Genomic DNA, 19,590 nt, shown 5'->3' on the forward strand with positions numbered 1-19,590 from the left:
TCAAATGGTCCAAAAGCATTGATTAATAAAGGTCCTGGACTTTGTTGGGAGCTGGGCCAAAATCAATTTACAACTGAAACCAAGACTTTAACTCCCTTGCTTTTATGTCTGGAACACTAGAACTGTACCTTTAGTGGAAAAGGATTGGAAAGATAAATGCTTGACAAAACTGTGCCACTTATTCAGACTGTGTTCAGTATCACAGTAGTAATATTTAGGCAGATTTACTACAAACAAAAAATCAGCAGAAAGTACACAAGCCACAAGGTTTCTACTGAAGATCTCAGCCAATCCTCTACCTGCTCACCCTATACACCTACACCAATTACATATATACTTGTTCATATCATACTATGTTACTCCAGAAAAAAAGAAATCAAAGACAATATCTGTATGCCTTATCAGATGTCAAAAACAAAAAAAACCTAACTTGCCTCAGAACTCTGCCTTTTAATTTTATTACCCATTAACTACCCTATACACTAAATTTAATTAGATACAACTACCACATGACTAAGGTTATTTCCCATCTTTCTTTGAAGAATATAAAAAGCAGAGTATCACTAGATGGCAGCAATGAGTTGGCATTTTTAAAAATAGATGACTAAATCTGGGGTCTAAAGATTTTCTATTTCACACCGCGTTTCACAACTTTTTGTCTAAGTTTCTTTTTTCAATACTATAAATTTCTCTAATTAGAACATCATCATCTGCAGAAATTGTCCTCTTTTAACAATCCTCAACTCCTATTTTGCCCCGTTAGAAGTCACTGGTCTCTTTCAGTTCCCTCTTACATTACTCAATCTGGCCCCCCTTCTTTGTTCTCTGTCTGTTGTTATCTTTATTACATTCAATTATTTCCCTCTGGCCAACAATGAACTGTCCATGTGTCTACAAAAACAACAGTATACTTTGTTTTCAGAACATTTCCAGGTCACAAAAAGCAATGCTGGCCATTTTTAGATAATCTATCTAACTGCTATGTCTAAACTCTAAGCTAAGAGAATACTCAAGATATTTTAAATTATAGGGAAAAATAGATAATTCAATAAATGGTAGCACATGGCCATCTAAAAACAAACTCAGTACACCAAAATAAATTATAAATGGGTCACACTTTAAATGTAAAAAATTAGAAATGCAATGGTCAAAACCTGAACACAAAACACGCCAACAGTCCCAGAAAGTATAAAGAGAAAATAAAGCGCAGGAAATCCAAAACAAATCATTTAAAATAAATGTTTTAAGAAAAACATGCTGAAATTAAAAATTTTAAAGATACTTTTTGAGACTGTGGCAAAGATTACATCAGTGTTAAGAACTGATTCAGACAACTATTGATGTATGCTAAAATCACTGTCCAAAGCTTGAGTAGACATAGGATTTACTTGATCTCAAAGTATTACCAAAAAGAATACAAGTTATAAAGGGTAAAATGTACCTTTACAATGGAGCGCTAAATGCCACCACTTAAACCAAATGATCTGACATATGCCTCCTGCTGTAACAAACACATCATCTATGCAATATTCTTGGTAAAATATCTGAACCTATACATGGGGACACAATTTCAAGTTTGTAGAAACATTACACAGCAATATAGCTGACACTCCTCAAAAATATATACACACAAACCAGGGGAAAGGAGGGACTTTCCTAGATTAAGAATGCAATTTGTTTGGGGCGGGGGGAGGAGACTGGAGGAAGCAATGTGTGATCTTTGACTGGATAGAGAACAACATTTTTTGCTGACTAGAGAATTTTGTTATGGACTGTACATAAGAAAATAGTAATGTTTTTTATTGGTTTGATAATTATATGATGATATATGTTACCTTTCTTCTTAGGAGATGCAGCAATGTTCAAGTTCCTAAGTGAAGTATCATGCCTAGAATTTTAAAATTATTCAAGGGGGTAAAAACAAAAACAACAACCCCACAGATAAAGAACAAACATGGTAATCTAGGCAGCAGCCACCAGAACAAGCACAAGAAAGCTGAAACAGGAATGGTGTATGTTACATGGGTGAATATAACCTGTTCCAAAGTTTGTTAAAGCTATTCTTGGCAAATGGGAAAATGATATATACCAGGTCACACACTTCAACAAGTTCCAAGAAAATAGCAAAATGTATTTTTCTTAGAGTTGCTAATATAATAACGATCATCGAATTGGATGAAGAGACACTGGCATTCCCTCTGCTATAAGTAAACCATTACATATTTCTATAGGTTCCTTTGAAAATTCTTAATCAAAGGTTAAGTGCCAAGCAATAGGGAGACTATATACTTGCATTGATTAAGGAACTGACAACGTTAAATTAATTTCAGGTCATCTTATTTGGAATTGAAAATGAGAAACGTTGACATCTGTCAATTTTGTTATAGATCCCTATAACAAAAAACATTAGATAACACCCCAACAAAAACTTGTTCTAGAAAACTAAGCGAAAAACATTTACAATATAAATCCTCTTAAACTACATATGGTAACAATTCCACATTAATAAAAATCTATAAATATATAAAATATATACCATAAAAATATAGAAGTGTAGAAGTACCTCTATCTCAAAGACAGAAAAATGGACCAAAATAGCAAAATATTAAGTGGTTATCTTTGAGTACTGATGCTTTAAGTATTTTCTTTACATGTTTTCTTCAAATCTTAATATAAGCATTTTTATAATAAAAGATTGTTCCTGTCTTTAGGTAATGTAATGCAACAAAAAATTTTAAACTGAAGGTTTTAAAAATATTCCCAGAATCTCTAAGATAAAAAAACTAAATCATGTAGCTCAACAGCCTCACAATTATTCAGAGAATGTTAAAATCCCCTTATAACAACATCCTTGCTCACTAATAATCTAGCCTCTTAAACTGACAAAGTCAAGGATTTCATAACTTTCAAATACTCAATTTTAAAACGTAGTTGTCTTTTAACTAATTTCTTTGGTTCCCTCTTTCATTTATGGTCTCTTCCTTAGCATTAAAATTTTCTTCTTTAACATAAATCATCTTATTTAAACTGTTCCCTATCCTTACCCTCTATGAAAATAAGAAAAGGTCCCATACAACAAATACAATTTAATCTGTCCCTTTAAAAACAGTAGCAGTCCAAATTTCGTTGTTCTATGAAGAATGGAACACACTCTGAATGCTACCCAGATGCTACTGTTTCTGGTAACTTTTGTATTGTCAACATATGCAGAATTCATGAAGTTAAAACCTCTAATTCTTATTAATATAATGCTAACTTCCTATTTGGACAATTACAGTGTTGGGTCTCTTTACATCTAGTATAGGGTTTTACACTTCAAATACCATTTCATCCTCTTTAGACCTAGTTCACTGTCCCTCGTTCCAGCCTGAAGTTTCAGATGCTGACTTTGTTAAGTATTAAAATATTAACAATCTCTTTTAATGACATATCATCCCTGATTTGTTCAATATACCAATGGGTCTTCCCCAAATTATTTAAAGAAGTTTAATAAGATTAACACAATTTTCCTTCAATAGCAAAGTTTTTTTATGTTACAGTATTAGTTTTAAACCAATGACCAGCAAAAGGCAATCTCAACTGACAAGTGCTTCTGCATATTTTTTCTATCCTGCATTACATGATTTAGTTTTCCTAAACGTATCATGGTTAGTTTTGAGCAGGACCTGCATCAGTAACTTAAAAAATTACAAATAAAAAATTTAAGTAAACCCGGTTTTCAAAAAAATTTAACCAAACTGGAAGATTGGGATTTTAGGGTCAGACTTGTTTAGATTTCGATGTCAACCCCTATGAATAGTGTATACTACCCTTTTGAGATGCCAATTCCTCCCAAAATCAGATCATTCAGCAGAAAAATGAGTATTAGTCTCATAGGTGAGGTAGGAGGCATTAAGTACAGAAAACACTGACATGGTGCTTGGCACATAACAAGTGTTGATGCTGCAGCTGCCGCTAACTACTACATCATTTACTATTATTGGCAAATACCAACAAAGAAAAACATGGGCCAAGGACACAAATGACTAGTAATACTAAAAGTTTGTGAAGATTTTTAAAATTAAACATCATTATAATGAAAACAAATTAAACCAATTACCATATTTCATTTACAAAAGAGGAAAAACATTTTAATCTTGAAATGGTCATTTTTATACATTTTCTCTATGATTTGGTTCCATATTTTCAGAGGACAATGGGACTTATCAAAAGCCTTAAACCTGCTGTGCATATTCTTTGCTCAATCTCACTTCTGAGAACTCATCTGAAGCAAATAAGGATTTGGACCTATTTATAGTAAAAAATTAGAAAATAAGTACATGACAATATAGGACTGGCAAAATGAATTTCAGTACACCAATCCAATTAATACAAGCAGCAACAATTATTTAAAATGACAATGTACTGACATCGAGAGATGTCTGTCCAAGCCATTAAGGAGCACACATGACATACAGTTGTTCCTTGAACAACAGAGGAGGCAAGGGGCACCAGCGTCCCCACTGTATAAGAAAAAATCCACACCTAACTGGACTCCTCAAAAATTGCTGACTGAAAGCCTTATCCATAAGATGATTAACATGTATTTCGTGCATGTGTTATATACTGCATTCTTATAATAAAGCAAGAAGGGCACCTGGATGACTCAGTCTGTTAAGCTTGATTTCAGCTCAGGTTATGATCTCTTGGTTTTGAGATCCAGCCTTGCATTAGATTTAGATTCTCTCTCCCTCTCCCCATCCCCTGCTCACATGCTGTTTCTAGAAATAAGAAAAATTTAAAAACTACTAAAATCCTAAGAAAAATATACTTACAGCACTGCATATTTTTAAAAATCCACATAGGTCGACTCATACAATCCAAACCTGTATTGTTTAAGGATCAACTGTACAAATTATCTAAATTATGAAGTGTTAGACATCTCAGGATATAGGAATACTGTGAAGTTTGGAAGTACTTTTTCCTTAATTTTTCAACAACCATGATGCTTTCATAATTTTTCATTCTGCAAAGATAGCTTATTGCTACCTTGCAATTTAAGGATACAATGCACAGCATGGCCTAGAACAAGCAAAGATTTCTATAAACCATCCTACCCACCAAATGGAAGTTGTAATGGTCGAGGGCTTCCCTTTCACAAAGAGCAATTCAAAACCATATGTAATTTTTAAAATTGGGCATCTCTCAACCAAATTTTTGGTTGGATATTGTGTTTCACAAATTCAAGGTATCTCATTAGTAGTCCCAACAGATAGATACTTCTCTCCACATCTCAACCTTCATAATCAACTGCTGCCATTATTAAATAGCATCCATCAGTTTCAGTGTTACATCAGATTTAACGAAATAAGGTAGTGCCTGGCTGGGTCAGTGAGTAGAGCATGTGACTCTTGTTATCAAGAGTTGTTGATTCAAGCCCCATGCTAGATGCAGAGATTACTTAAAAAGAAAACCCCAGCACTTTAGAAGCATAGCATACTGTTCTTTTTTCAAGTGTTTTTTTTTTCCATTTATTTTTTGAGAAAGAGCATGAATTATTGGGGGAGGACCAGAGAGAGAGAGAGAGGGAGACACAGAATCCAAAGCAGGCTCCAGGCTCTGAGCGTGTCAGCACAGAGCCCAACACGGGGCTCGAACCCACAAACTGTGAGATCATGACCATGAGCTGAAGTTGGACACTTAACTGACTGAGCCGCCCAGGTGCCCCCCAAACCTATCACATTCTTAACTAGACTAACGTCTACATAGGAAAACTCCCCTTCAACAAGCATCTGTTCATTCTGGGAGTGCTTTAAAAATTTTTTTTTAAATCTTTCTTTATTCTTGAGAGCCAGAGACAGAGTGTCAGTGGGAGAGGAACAGATACAGAGGGAGACACAGAATCTGAAACAGGCTCCAGGCTATGAGCTGTAAGCATAGAGTCTGACACAGAGCTCAAACTCACAGTTCAGTTCATGACCTGAGCTGAAGTTGGACATTTAACTGAGCCACCCAGGTACCACTCTGCGAATGTCTCAAGCCANAAAAAAAAAAAGGTTCCCAAATCTACAAGTATCAAACAAGTATTAGGAGTATGTAGAAAAATACTTTTCAAAGGAAAAGATCAACATTTCATAATTACTTCAGTAAGGTCAATAAACCTTGACTGGGAACTAAAACATCAAGAACACATGCAATATATAAAAATAATTTTAAATCCATACAGGAAGTATTTATTATTTCTGGTATAACTCAAAACCTATGTGAATAACAGTGACAAAATGGTTAAGGTGCACATAAACCCCTGACGACCAAGAGAACATTATCTTTATACTTGAGATTCATGGTTTAAATATTAGGGCTCTGTCTTAAATCAGCAATTTCCTTTAAGTAGTTCAGTAAATAACACTCAAAATGGTAACATAGTAATCTAGATGGAAAGTATATGTAAATCAATCGTATTGTTTTGTACGTTTGAGTATTTTCTTTGAAAATTAGGGAGGGAATAGGTAAAAACGTTCATAAGTATTATAATCACAGATCCACACTGATCTGCAAAATTGTTTTTCAAATATTTCTCCTTTCAGCTATTACCAAGAAACAGTTCTCATTTTTAGTGTCAGTGGTATCACCGTTTATACAGTCTACCCCTTTGAAATTACTTGATTCTTAATCCTATTTATAATTTGAGTCATTATTTCAAGTTTTACACAGAAAATGGTTACTTTTTTATATTGTATTATTGCAAATTCACATACCATGATCCCCAACTTCCCCTCAAACACCAAAAAACACTCTTGCCACAATGCCCATCAAAATGTCTACAAGTAAGCAATAAAAAAGGGAGTGCAAGCAGTCTAGACCAGTGCTTTTCTTTGATGTGCCCATCCGTTCTAGGAATAGGGCCATGAAATTCTGTATTTTCTATGAAACTTCCAGATTATGATGAAGGTGATGATGATGATGATAATGATGATGATGATGATGTTGTTGCTGGAGCACAGACCATATTCTAAATAGCAAACAGAAAGGGCCAATGATCCTTATTCACAAGATTTCATTTCCTTTTTATCTTGCACTGAGTTACAACAAAGTATTTTTTAGTTATAAAACTTACACTATTTTACTTATTTATTTTTTTTTAGAGAGAAACAGAAAAAGCATGTGGGGAGGGAGGGGGAGAGGGAGAGGGGGGGAGAGAGAGAGAAAATCCTAAGTGGGCTTCATGCTCAGTGAGGAGGCCAACACAGGGCTCTCAATCCCAAAACTCTGGGATCATGACCTGAGCCAAAATCAAGAATCGGATGGTGAACCAACTGAGCCACCCTGGCACCCCCAAAATATACCTTTTAATGTCTACTATGGAGACAGGTGTTTGGAAAATCACAATTTTTCAGTATTTACCAACACTGTGCCTGTTTTCTAGGTTACACCCCTGTGGGATCTGGGAAAGCACTGAGCTGTCAAATATAGTAATTTTTATACAGTAATACATACACATAATCAAAGTCACTCAATGTAACAGACTATAAATAAGTCCATTGAAGTCAGGCTGTTACTAAACGCGTTTGTCAAACTAATGAAAATATTTGTCATAAAATCTTAAACTTTTTTTAAGGAAATAATTTTTAATAAGGAAATCTGACTTAAAGTTACTAAAACATTCTCCATCACTCAGACTTAAGCAGCCAAAACATAGGATTACACCTAAATTTGAAAACTGACAGGAAGATGAACATGTTTTGTTACCCTGAAGTCAATTTTATCACTTATGAGAATAACCATACCAAGATTCTCTCAAATTAAAAACAAAAAACTTTAATAAAAGAACTTCTCTAAGTCCAGAAAAGACCAAGCAAAAGACAATTATCCTTAATTTACTTTAAAATCGACATGAAGCAGAGGGAAAAGATGCAGGTATAGGTGAAACAAGATTACCCAAGGACTGTTAAAACTGAATCAAGTTCATAGAAATTGATTATACCCCTTTTTTATGTAAGTTCAGGAATTTTTCACAAAATTAAAAACGCCAAATGTACACATACATATATCTAAGAATGAAAGACATTTATAAAATTTTAGTTTTAATACTGTTCAATTCTGTATAAAAAGGAAAAAATGGGAACAACCTAAGTGCCCCAAACAGAATTCTATTTATGTAAAATATTGTTCAAGTAGGCAGGTATGTAGCTATTAAAATTTTTAGACTGTTATCTAATTTTTGTTAATATTATACTGTCATGAAGCAAAAGATTTTTTTTTCTATTTGAATCGTATGTGCTGTATGTATGACATGACTTGCTGAAAAGCCTAGGTGTGCACACTCCCGGAGAGTAACTTTTAAAAAAATGATAAAATTCTTCCAAATGTTGTCTATAGCCCCATTGCAGGAAATACAACAACTCATGCTCTCAAATGAGGACTCATTCCACCACACCCAAACCTATTTTTTAAAAAATTTTTATTCTAATGTTCATTTTAAAAAAAATTCTTTTTTAGGTTTTATTTATTTAAGAGAGAGACAGCATGAGCAGGGGAGAGTCAGAGAAACAGACACAGAATCTGAAAACAGGCTCCAGATTCTGAGCTAGCTGTCAGCACAGAGCCCGATGCAGGGCTCGAACCCACAAACTGGGAGGTCATGACCTGAGCCAAAGTTAGACACTTAACTGACTGAGCCACCAGGTGCCCCCATTTATTTATTTTTGAGAGAGAGAGTGCAAGCAGGGGAGTGGCAGAGAGACAGGGAGACACAGAAATCTGAAGCAGGCTCCAGGCTCTAAGCACTCATGCGGGGCTCAAGGGGCTCAGACTGGTGAACCACAGGAGATCATAACCTGAGCCAAAGTCACTTAAATGAATGAGCCACCCACGTGCTTCCAGCCAAACCTATTTTAAAACTGCGTTCTCAACTACAGAACTGCTTACTAACCCCCTACCATAGGCCATAGCTATTTACACCCAGTCACAGAATCTTAAGAGTTTAAGTATTTCTACAAAAGGAGTTTTAAGTTTTTAAATTAGAAAGTATTGTGTTGCTCATTATACTACTCAGTCTTCAAACCCTAAATCCTTCTCTACCCCAGAGGTAATCAATGTTGTTTTACATAAATGTTGTTTTCCAGGTTATTTCTCTCATACCTTTACATAGAAGATAAAGTTCTTAATACGTGTTCTGATGAAAAGTGCTAGAGTATTTAGTGGGGGGAAATGTTTGAAGGGCCAAGAAAGGGAAAACATCAGTGAGATGACCTTTGAGTTAAGTGAGGAACCTAATCTTAGGAATGTCTGGGGAAGAAAATTCCAAGGAAAGGCTCAGAGATAGGATCATCTAGTGTGTTTAAGACTCACTAAGGAGGCAATGTGGCTAGAACAGAGTATACTGTAAGAATATTATTAAAGAGGGACAAAACAGATCATGTTAAATCACAGTGAAATTTTAATTTTAATGCTGAAAATAAGGAGCTATTAGTTGAGTTTCAAGAAACTCCTTCAGGTATTTATTCAAGCATTACATTTCAGCAGGATCAATGTAGCTACCACACACTGGTGGGAGGGGCAAAAAAACCTAAACCTATTCCAGTTGTGCACAAGACAATGGCAGCTTGAAACTGGACCAAGCCATGGCAGTATGGGTCAGTTCTTGTTATTTTAAAGGAAGTACTGACAGGCTACTCCACAAGACCTAAGGTGAGGTATGAGAGTAAAAAGGTAAGGATGGCTAACCAACATCTGACCTAAATGACATAAGAACTGGAGTTTCACTAACTGAAACAGGCTACACGGGTTTGAGAGAATAACAAGAACCCAGTTTTGGACTTCTAAGTTGATATACTTAAAGGGAGTAGTCAGCTAGGTAATTAGATTGGCAAGTAATTCAAAAGAAGCCTAGGCTGGTGATGGAAGCATGGGAATCATTAGCTCATAAATGGTACATAAAATCATCTGAATGAAATGAAATGACCCAGGGAAGGTGAGTAAAAAGGAAAAGTGGAAGGACTGAACCACAGAGCACTCCAGCCAAGTGAGAGGGAAAAAAAGCCAGAAACAGAAAAACCTGGAAGCTACATAAAAAATGTTTCAAGGGGGAAAGTGTCTGCACTGGTTAAATCATACCAACTGGTCAAATGTAATGAGGTCTGAAGAAAGACTGAATTTGGCAACACACCCCCTAGGATGGGTATTTTTTTAAACCATAAATTATTTGACTAAAACTCACTTTTGGAATGTATTTATGTCCTCAAAAGAATACTGTCACGTCCAACTATTTCATAAAATTATACCACAAAGCTACATCTACCTAAATAATTCATTACCTAGGGACACTTCATTATGCCATTTAAAGTGATATAAACATCAAAATATGTATTTAGTTCAAAAGTCTTTAAAAAAATGGAGGTCCAAAACAATTTTGGGGGGCAGTAACTTTTACCCAAGATTTCTTTTTCAGAAATTCTTCAATATGTCAAGTAAAGAACAGTCAACCTAGTATAAGAGTTGAATTCTGTAGGCCTAACTGCCTGAGTTGAATCCATGTGTCACCATTTACCTTGTCTAACTTTGGGCAAATTTTTAAAATTCTGTGCTTCAATATTCCCATCTCCAAAATGTGAATACTACTACTTATACAAAGATGATGATTAAAAAAAGTTCAGACAAGGGTGCCTGGGGGGCTCAGGCGGTTGGGCATCTCACTCTTGATTTTGGCTTGGGTTGTGACCCCAAGGTCATAGGATCTAGCCCTCCTCTGTGCTGAGCGTGGAGCCTGTTTAAGATTCTCTCTTTGCCCTCTCCCCCTCTAAAATAAATTATTAAAAAAAGTTATAAGGACTTTAACACTGATGGTAAAGTGTCCATATTATTACTTCCAAAAGGAAAAATTGAGGGTCTACTTCAGTTTTCCTTTCAAACAGAAAAGGGATCCTATCAGATCTAACCCAAGGGAGCTGTCAGAAGTGACCAGTATTTCCTAGAATCTGATCAACCTGCCCTCTTCAAACTATTTATATCTGCTCATTAATACAGGCCCCCCAAAAATAATTTGAAAACCTTGGGCAAGTAGGATTATGTGCTTTTTTAAGAGATTTAACAAGATTGTGACCACTCTGATAAAGTATTCCAATTTACTGTCCTCTCTGAACTTTGTCCTCATTACTTACATTCCCCTTTCAATAGCCAGAAGGAAATTCCAAAGAAATAAATCTCAGCATTCTCCAGTTCCTTCAAAAGATTCCTTTTGTTCCCAAGATAATCTTGGTGTTAAATGTGGCCATAAAAGGACCTATATGCTATGCTTGGTACTTGCCTGTCTTTTCAACTTTGTCTCTTATTCTATGAATTTTGGAGACTATTCTCCAGTAGTACTTATTGCTCTAAAGCCAAGTTTTTGCTCCCATTATTCTGTGCTTTCAGGTAGGAAAACCCACTTCCAGATCTTAATTTCAACATTAATTCCTTTAAGATCTCTTCACTGGCAGCAGCCTCCCACTTCCATATTCTAAATTTGGTTCTCTTCCTCTCATCTCATTCTGTTCTTTTCCTTCTAGATTATAAAGTGTGCAATGATCTATATTACCAAAGAGAGCAAGGGACAATAGGTTTTGTTCATCCCTATATGCCCCAGCCTAACCAGGATTTTCAGAATAGGCACTCAAATGTTTACCTGAATCTTCCAGGAACACCTCAAAAACCAGTGTTTAAATTGTTTTCTACTACTCTTACTGCTCCTTTTGTTTACCCAACATCTATCCTAGGAGTTATGCCAGAAACTTGGGAGTCATGCTGAATTCCTTGCTCCTCATTATCACAACCACCACCAAATCCTCCTAAATTTTCAGCTCTCTAATCCCAGTTTGATTTTTCTGTGTATTTTAATTATCTTGCTTACCACCTACTTCGAATCTCATTCTCCTCTAAGCCATTTCCACAATACTGGAATGACATTTCTAAAATTAAAATCTGATCACACCCCATGGTTGAAAACCTTTCAATAGCTCACTAATGGTTTTTAGATAAAATAAAAACTCCTTGGCAGGCAGTAAAATTTTTATAATCTGGAGTTAATTCTAAGGTTCAGTTCAGTTCCTTCTCTTAGAAGCATTTCCTGACCAGGACACCTGGGTGGCTCAGATTGGTTGAGCATCCAACTTTGGCTCAGGTCATGAGCTCATGGTTTGTGGTTTTGAGCTCCACATTGGGCTCCTTGCTATCTATCAGGTAAGAGCCCGCTTCAGATTCTCTGGCCCTCTCTTTGCCCCTCCCCTGCTTGCATACTCTAAGATAAACATTTTTTAAAAATATTTTTAAAAAGACCGATTTCCTGACCTTTTAGGAGTCAATGGGGTACTCATTTTTGCATGCTTCTATAGAATTTACGTTTACCTCTTAATCACATGGTGACATTTCATTCATGTTTCCCTCACAAGGTTATGAGTCCCTTAAGAACTATACCTTTTGGTATCTCCCCAAACTAGAACATGACCCACAAGAGAAATCTGCAAAACGAACAAGAAAGGGTGTACAGTGAACAGCAACCACACAATGACAAAGACAGAGAGTGACAGGTAAAAATAACTTTCATAGAGTAAAGGCCATCAACAATACTTGGACCCATTAAAAAAAATTCCATTCCTCTTCCATATAACCTCAGGACAGTTTAGAGCTTTCTCCCTTTCTGGTTTAGTTTGAGAATGCCTTCAGTGTTCACTTTAATAGGATTTTATTCTTTTAGTACCAGCAAGGTAAGTATGTTAATGACCCTAGTGCCACACAGCATTCAATGCCTTTAAAAATCATTTTAAACCTCACTTCAAAATATACTATGGCAACTGAAGTGAGTTATATCAAAATATTTCACTATTGTCAGTAAAATACTAGATGTTGCTAGAATTCTTAAGTCTTTAGGTACTCATTCCTTACTAGTACTCTTGGAAACACACCAGGTTCCCCAACATTTAGCTGGGCCACAAGTCATCATTGAAAGAGGTCAACCTCAGATCTTTCCTGATTTGGATACATATTAGATTTCACTTCCTGAGATTAAAAAGCCTAGCTATCCTTAAAAAAACAAAAAACAGAAAAACACACACCTCCCAGTGAGATAGCATTTACTATTACCGGATGTTTCCTATGGTTTGATTCACGTTAATTTTCATTTAAGAACAGTCTAAATAGAATACAATCCACAACACAAACAAGATTACTCTGAATGACATCACTACTAATTTGCAATAATCTAAAAAAACCATGTAATATGCTCGTCTCTTGTCTTGTTGCTAATTAAAACAAACCATTTTCATTCTAAAATAAATGTAAACTTCAGCTGCTCTTTCCAATTACCAAAATTTCTCAGTTAATTACAAACTCGTAATTCCATTATATTTTACAAAAAACTGAGGTGGCATCCCTAGGGAAACACCTGAGACACACAAAAATCTCAACCTAAACATTTCCAGAAGCTATCACCTACACCGTATCAACTAGACTTAAAAGGGGTGTATTTCCTAGTCTTTGCAATGAAACCAAGTGGACCTCACACCTCTTACCATCACCCAGGAAGGGTGTGCATCTGTTCCGAAGGCCCCCCTGGCTCCAGGTCATCCTGGCTGCTGCTGTTCCAGGCTGGGCATCCATGTTGCTGCAGCTTGTGGTTTGTGAGGGGTAGTAGTGTACAGGAAAAGCAGGAAGGGATTTCAAGGGAAACAGGAGGAGATGGCTTTCTGGGAAAATGCCATCACCATTATAGGTGTTAAGTAGTACCACACACATTTTATTGCAGCACAGTTTAAAAATTTAACAAATGAAAGATTAAAAATAAAAAAACAAAAATAAAAAATTAAAAATACAGACGTCCAGAGATGCTCTAAAACAGTTAAGTTAAAGATCAGGAAAAATAAGGTCACAGACTTAACAGCCAGTAAAATTCTTTCAAGCGTGGGGAAGGGGATGAGGGCAAGGGTGGGGTTGGGAGAGAAAAGGTTTATGTGATCAATCTACTTAAAAATGCTAATGCCTTCACTTTCTCTCCCAAGATGTAAAACTCCAAAGTCAATCAGGAGGCCGGAGATATTCTTACGAACATTCAGAAAAACTCGATTTTAATCCGGTTAAAAATCATCAGTGTCATTATCATCATCATCATCACCATCATAAGTATAATAATAATAAATAATAATAGTAACTAGTAACAACAATAAAAAGGAAATCAGCGGAAAGTCAGGAAAAATGTAAAAAAAAAATTGGAATAACTTACTGTAGCTGAAGATCAAAAAAATCTCACTGTAAAAAAACAAAAATAAAAATAGCCCAGATTAGAAAAACGGGAGGTGCAAAAATGTTAAGTCAGTAAAGTTCAATTTTCTTTTCTTTTTCCAAAAGCAGTTTCCACAAAAACCGCAAGGGTAAAGTTCTCAGTAGCAGACAAGCAAAGCCCTTTCCACATCATCAATCAATCTTAAAAATACACGAGGAAGTAGAGAGGTCAGTTTATGAGAGGCTAAAAGGCTCCTCCTCCTCTAACCCAACTGCTGCAGAAAAAATAGAAATAGAAATTTTAAAAATTACATTATAATCCAAGGCCCGTTTTTGGAAACAATTAAAAAAAAAACACCTGTAAATTTGCCGTAGTGCACACCAAGTTGCATCATTATGTTTAAAATGTCTTTATAAAATCAGTTTTGGAATGGGAATGTGTGTGTTCTGGAAGGGTGGGGAAGGGAGGTTAAAAATCAAAGCTGAGCTCCAGTGAGTAGGGATGGGGTTCGCCTTGCTGCCCTGTGAAAGGAGAAGGGACAGATTGAGTCAGAGTTCCTCAGAAATGTTGTGCCCTAAACCCCCAAGACAGAAACATCTGTCCATTGCGTCTAACACATTTTGGTAAAGCATAACATTACACTGGGGTGGGAAAGCCTCTACAGAACCATCCCCTCCTCCAGTGACTGTCTTCACAATTCTTCAATTATCAGTTGGTGACTAAAATTTACTGAATATATGTCTATATTCCCAAAAGGGTCTTAAAAAACAAAAATCTACAATCAAATGATCATCTTGATAATCAGCAGTTTGGGCAAAGAAATTATAGAAAAGCCAGGCCAAAAGAGATGAAGAAGTGAGCAAAAGTCAAATATCAAGAGTATGAAGGGGGAATGGTCTACCATGAAGATACATACTAGAGATGACATCTATTCTCAAAACTAGTAAATGACTGAACAAAAAGATCTGATAGGTTCTACATAAAGGGGAAAGATGCTTTAAATAAGAAGCACATAACAATATATAATAAGGAGCTCATCATTCTACTTAGTGACAATGGAAAAACCACAAATGAAGAAAAGATTAGAGCTACTGAATATTTAATGTCATAAAACAGGCGAAAAATAAATTGTGGTCCCCGAGGAATTTGTTTCTGTGGTCCCACTGTTTATAAGCTAGTATACAGAGCTAATTCCAAGATATGAAATCCAAGAATCTGCTATATAACACCACATTAAAAAATAACATACATGACCAGACTGTAAGATTTGCAATTAGACTGTAGGTCTTCTGAGCAAATAAGGAACTGGTTGCCCTCACATTTCAGTATTCAGGCAGATGTCAGAAAACTTAAACATTTTAAAATAAGCTTTTAAAAAGTGTTCCTTGCATCAATTATGTATCAATGACTACAACAGAACAGATACTAAACCTCTAAAATTTTAACTATTTTTCCAAAGTAGCAGACCAGTTTAGGCATGACAAGGCAGTTACTTTCATACTTGGACTGATGTGTTAAATTGGATGAACTACAGTGGTGCCTGGCTGGCTCAGTCAGAGGAGCATGTGACTCTTGATCTCAGCGCTGTGGGATGAAGCCCCACGTTGGGTATAGAGATTACTTAAAAATAAAATCTTTTTAAAAAAATTGTACAAACTATAAAGAAAAGTTGTAGAAAACGTACGCTCATTTGAATATGATCTCTAAAACAGTGTTTGTGATATACGTTTATGGTGAAACTTTCTCAATTTTCTTACTTGGAGTCCTAGCCTGAACCTGGCACTCAAAATTTTCAGAGTATGTTAAGTAAATTGTGGCTCATTTACAAATAAATCCACTGCATGTATGTCACAAGACATAAGCTTATTAAGTTAATATGAAAAGAAGCATTCACAATTCTCAAAGTCTTCCAAAATGTTATGTTGAACTGATGCGCTAGCAACTCATTCAAGAAAACAAAACGAAACAAAAAAAAAAAAACCCTTTAGGGCGTAATTATACCTAGATAATACTTTGTCCAACCTCTGGGAGATTTGCAACCTTTCTTCTAAAAGACTATTCTCAAAGTGAGGGTTGCCAACCAACACCAAGTGGCACCTATTAGAAATGCAAATTGTCAGGGCCTACACCAAACCTAATTAGAAACCCTAGTGGTGGAGAGCACTGCAATCTACTTCCCACTATTCCCCTTGTTAATTCTAAGGTCAGTTAACATGGCGAACTTAATGGGGAACCTCAATCCCCTGGCAAAATAAATCCAAGATCATAACCTATCATAGTAAATGCACCAAAAGAATTAAAAAACTGATCTTTTTCCCCTTAACAAACCTTAACTTTCTAATATCTAAGAGAATACACACAGTTATGCTATATCTAATATCTAATAGTACTAGATCTCACCAGTCAATTCCCTAATATATCTAATATGTACAAAATCATCTACTTCCCTGATCCCAAAGAGCAGTAGTATACATGCTAAGTATGAGTAATGCCCTCCAAAGATAACAAAACTACTTCAAGACAAAAAAAGAGTTAAAGTAGAAAAGTTACTAATATACAAAAACTGCTTTTAATAATAAAACTTTCTGAACACTTCAGACTTCTGACAACAAATGACTTGAGTAGAAATCAGAGGTGAAAATAGGTAAGATGTTTAAGCCCCCTTCTTCTAAGTATAAAACTGAAATCCCTAAGGTTTAGATTATTTGCCTAACACAATAAAGAGGGTGGAGACAGAGAATAAAGTCTAATTCTCTTAATCTCTATCACTCCCCAATTAATACCTTAGACAATGACTACTTAATATAATCTTTAATATTAAAATAATTAACTACTTCAGATTTATACCTTGTTCTTACACCAGTCCCATTCAACAAAGTCACACGCTATTTGAAACAAAGTCACACGCTATATGAAACCCACTGAAGACCTCATCACAAATATAAGGAATGTTTAAATTTTCTACAGAAGGAATAGCAAAACCAAGCACTCCAGTGCTACGGGCATGGGAAAACACAAGGTCAGGAGACCTGCAACTTAGAATTCCTTCTTAAACTCTTCCTCTTTAGCCATGTGAAAATGCTACTAAATCCTATGTATCTAAAAACACATCTAAAATTGTTTCAAACATTAATTCTGGGGCCAAATCTTTCCAGCTGGATATCAAACTCAAAATAATTGTTTCCTTGGTACATGCTGATCCTAAGAAACCCCGTATTTCTAACACCTCAAAGCAAGAAAAGAGCCCCTGAATTAATTTCAATTCTTATCAATAACTGTTATTAAATATTAATTCTTTACATTTCTCTTTATCTGCCAACAATATTACGGTTATTACTTAAACAATCACTACCCTTATCTCATTTCTAATAGTTCTGCAGTGATAAACTTTAATTTTAAGCCCATTTAATAATATACATGTTTACATTTTTAAAGGGCAATGCTTCCAATCCCTTTTACAGTATCTACATAGTGAGGGAATTAACACAAATGCATCACTATTCCTGATAAAAGTACATTTACCTTCTGTTTCCTGAGATGAATTTACCCTGCAGTTTTGGTTTAAATTTTGCTTAATAGTTTTTGTGAGAGTAACACATTATGAAAAATAAAATCAATTAATCTTCCCCTTCCCAGAATATGAAGGAAAAAAAAGTGGTTTCTTGGTTAAGTGAATGTGATACTACTTAGATAAAAAACCTATGTAATTTTTATAAACTTAGTCAACATTTTTAGTAAATTTCTGGACTTAAAGATTAAGCATAATAGTTTCTTAATAAAAAATATGTACACATTTTTACCAAAGTTTAGATATTTTGGAAAAATGCCAGAATTATTGTAAAAATCAAATTTTAAGTTTCTCTTACACTGTTACATTAATTAACAACTGCAGTTCCCATAATTAAGTTATTTTCTCCAAGCGCAGTTTGGAAATTTCCAATTACCGCTAGCGGTTGCTGTAATTCGGTTCTTGAAAAATTCAAATATAGTACTTCTAATACCTACTATCAATAGTAGGTAAAGGCACTTGACTAACCAACCTAGTGGTCAAATTCCTTAATAGTTCCGCTACTGATTTAATATGGCCCTAGTAACCGACACTCTAAGAGTCTCAGTTCCTGTCTGAGAAAGATAGCAGTACCTACCTCAAGCAAAGTTCCACTAACTTATATATTTCAAGTGATTTGTAACCTGCAGATAAAAAGTAAGCCAGCTTTAATTATTACTGTTAATATGTAAATGATCACAATTAAAAAAATAGAACTGAGAATAGCTACTTCGAGGCCCGCCATTGCTCAGAGAAGTGTAAAATAAAGAGTAATCGGCAAAACGTTAAATCTATTGTTATATTTACTACTCATGCCCTGCGGTACGCTCCAGAATCTAAAAGGCTTGCGGTACAAGATTTACTTGGTAACCCTTACCCATCCCCCGCCCAATTTTTAAATTTAACACGAGGCATCGACACTACAGGAACTTCAACTGTATTAAGGAGCATCTGAGCATCTCGATCTTCCCTTTATCTCTCCTGGAGTCCTCATGGTCGTAGAAAATGAAAGGAAGCAGCCGTTAACACAGAAAGAGCGAAAAAGAAAAAGGACATTTCCCCCGCCGATCGTGGCCCAGAGGACACCAGGTTAAATCTACGCAAGGGCTGAGGCCTATAAAACTCTGTCCTGTATAAAACCTAATGGCCCAACGCAAACTGAATAAACGGAGGCCTAGTTACTCTACCGAGGGTAGGGTTCCCTCGTCTTCTCTCCCACACCCCTTCACGCTCCCGGAGGAACCCAGCGCCAGCCCAGCTTCCGCCCCCTCCACTTACCAGGAGGGGGGAGGGAGAAGGGATTCGATTCTGAATCTCCTACTCCCGAGTTCTACGTGGAGAAGCCAACTGCTGCTCGAGGTCGACAACGCGGCCGCAACCGCTCAGTCTTCGTCTCTTCACAAAATGGCCCCCGAGTCTCCTCTGCCGCCGAGGCGAAGGCCTAGCCCCCGCCCCGCTCCCGAGAATCCTGCTATTGGTTGCGACTTTTCTCGCTCCCGCTTCTAATTAGACAGTTCTACTGTTCTTCACAATGCTGCCCAATCACAATCAGTAGTGGGTTAGACTATGCAGGAGAATTTCCACATGCGTGGGAGACACTAGTTTGCAAATGGCTACGTTTCCTGTCATTTATCACCTGAGAAGTGCTTATTGGTCACTGTACCTGACGAAGCGCTGGGTGGAAACTCGTCTTTGTATCACGCACCGCTTCACATCCGGGTATCCGGGAAGTCTGATTGGCGGCCGTATTCTCCAATCTCTGTTTCTTAGATCAACTAGTAGAAGGCCCGCCCAGATCTCGGAATTCCCGCGA

The 19,590-nt window shown here is 36.2% G+C and overlaps 1 protein-coding gene across 11 annotated transcripts in view; it reads right to left on the reverse strand.

Moving 5' to 3' along the window:
* Positions 1-19,198, reverse strand: part of HNRNPC (heterogeneous nuclear ribonucleoprotein C) — a 52,455-nt gene extending 33,257 nt beyond the window's left edge. For 2 of the 11 annotated variants that reach the window (XM_077770344.1, XM_077770342.1), the window contains exons 1-3: positions 19,056-19,198; positions 18,376-18,421; positions 14,231-14,256 (exon numbers count right to left, since the gene is read on the reverse strand). The gene's annotated coding sequence lies outside the window, so the exon portion shown is untranslated. Of the gene's footprint in view, positions 1-13,516; positions 13,622-14,230; positions 14,257-14,587; positions 14,752-18,375; positions 18,422-19,055 lie in introns of those variants that run through there. The other 9 variants (XM_077770343.1, XM_077770333.1, XM_077770334.1 and 6 more) reach the window with 8 other exon arrangements.
* Between the last annotated feature and the right edge of the window lie 392 nt (positions 19,199-19,590).

Source organism: Crocuta crocuta, unplaced genomic scaffold, assembly GCF_008692635.1.
Source record: "Crocuta crocuta isolate KB4526 unplaced genomic scaffold, BGI_CrCroc_1.0 scaffold175, whole genome shotgun sequence".
NCBI lineage: Eukaryota > Metazoa > Chordata > Mammalia > Carnivora > Hyaenidae > Crocuta > Crocuta crocuta.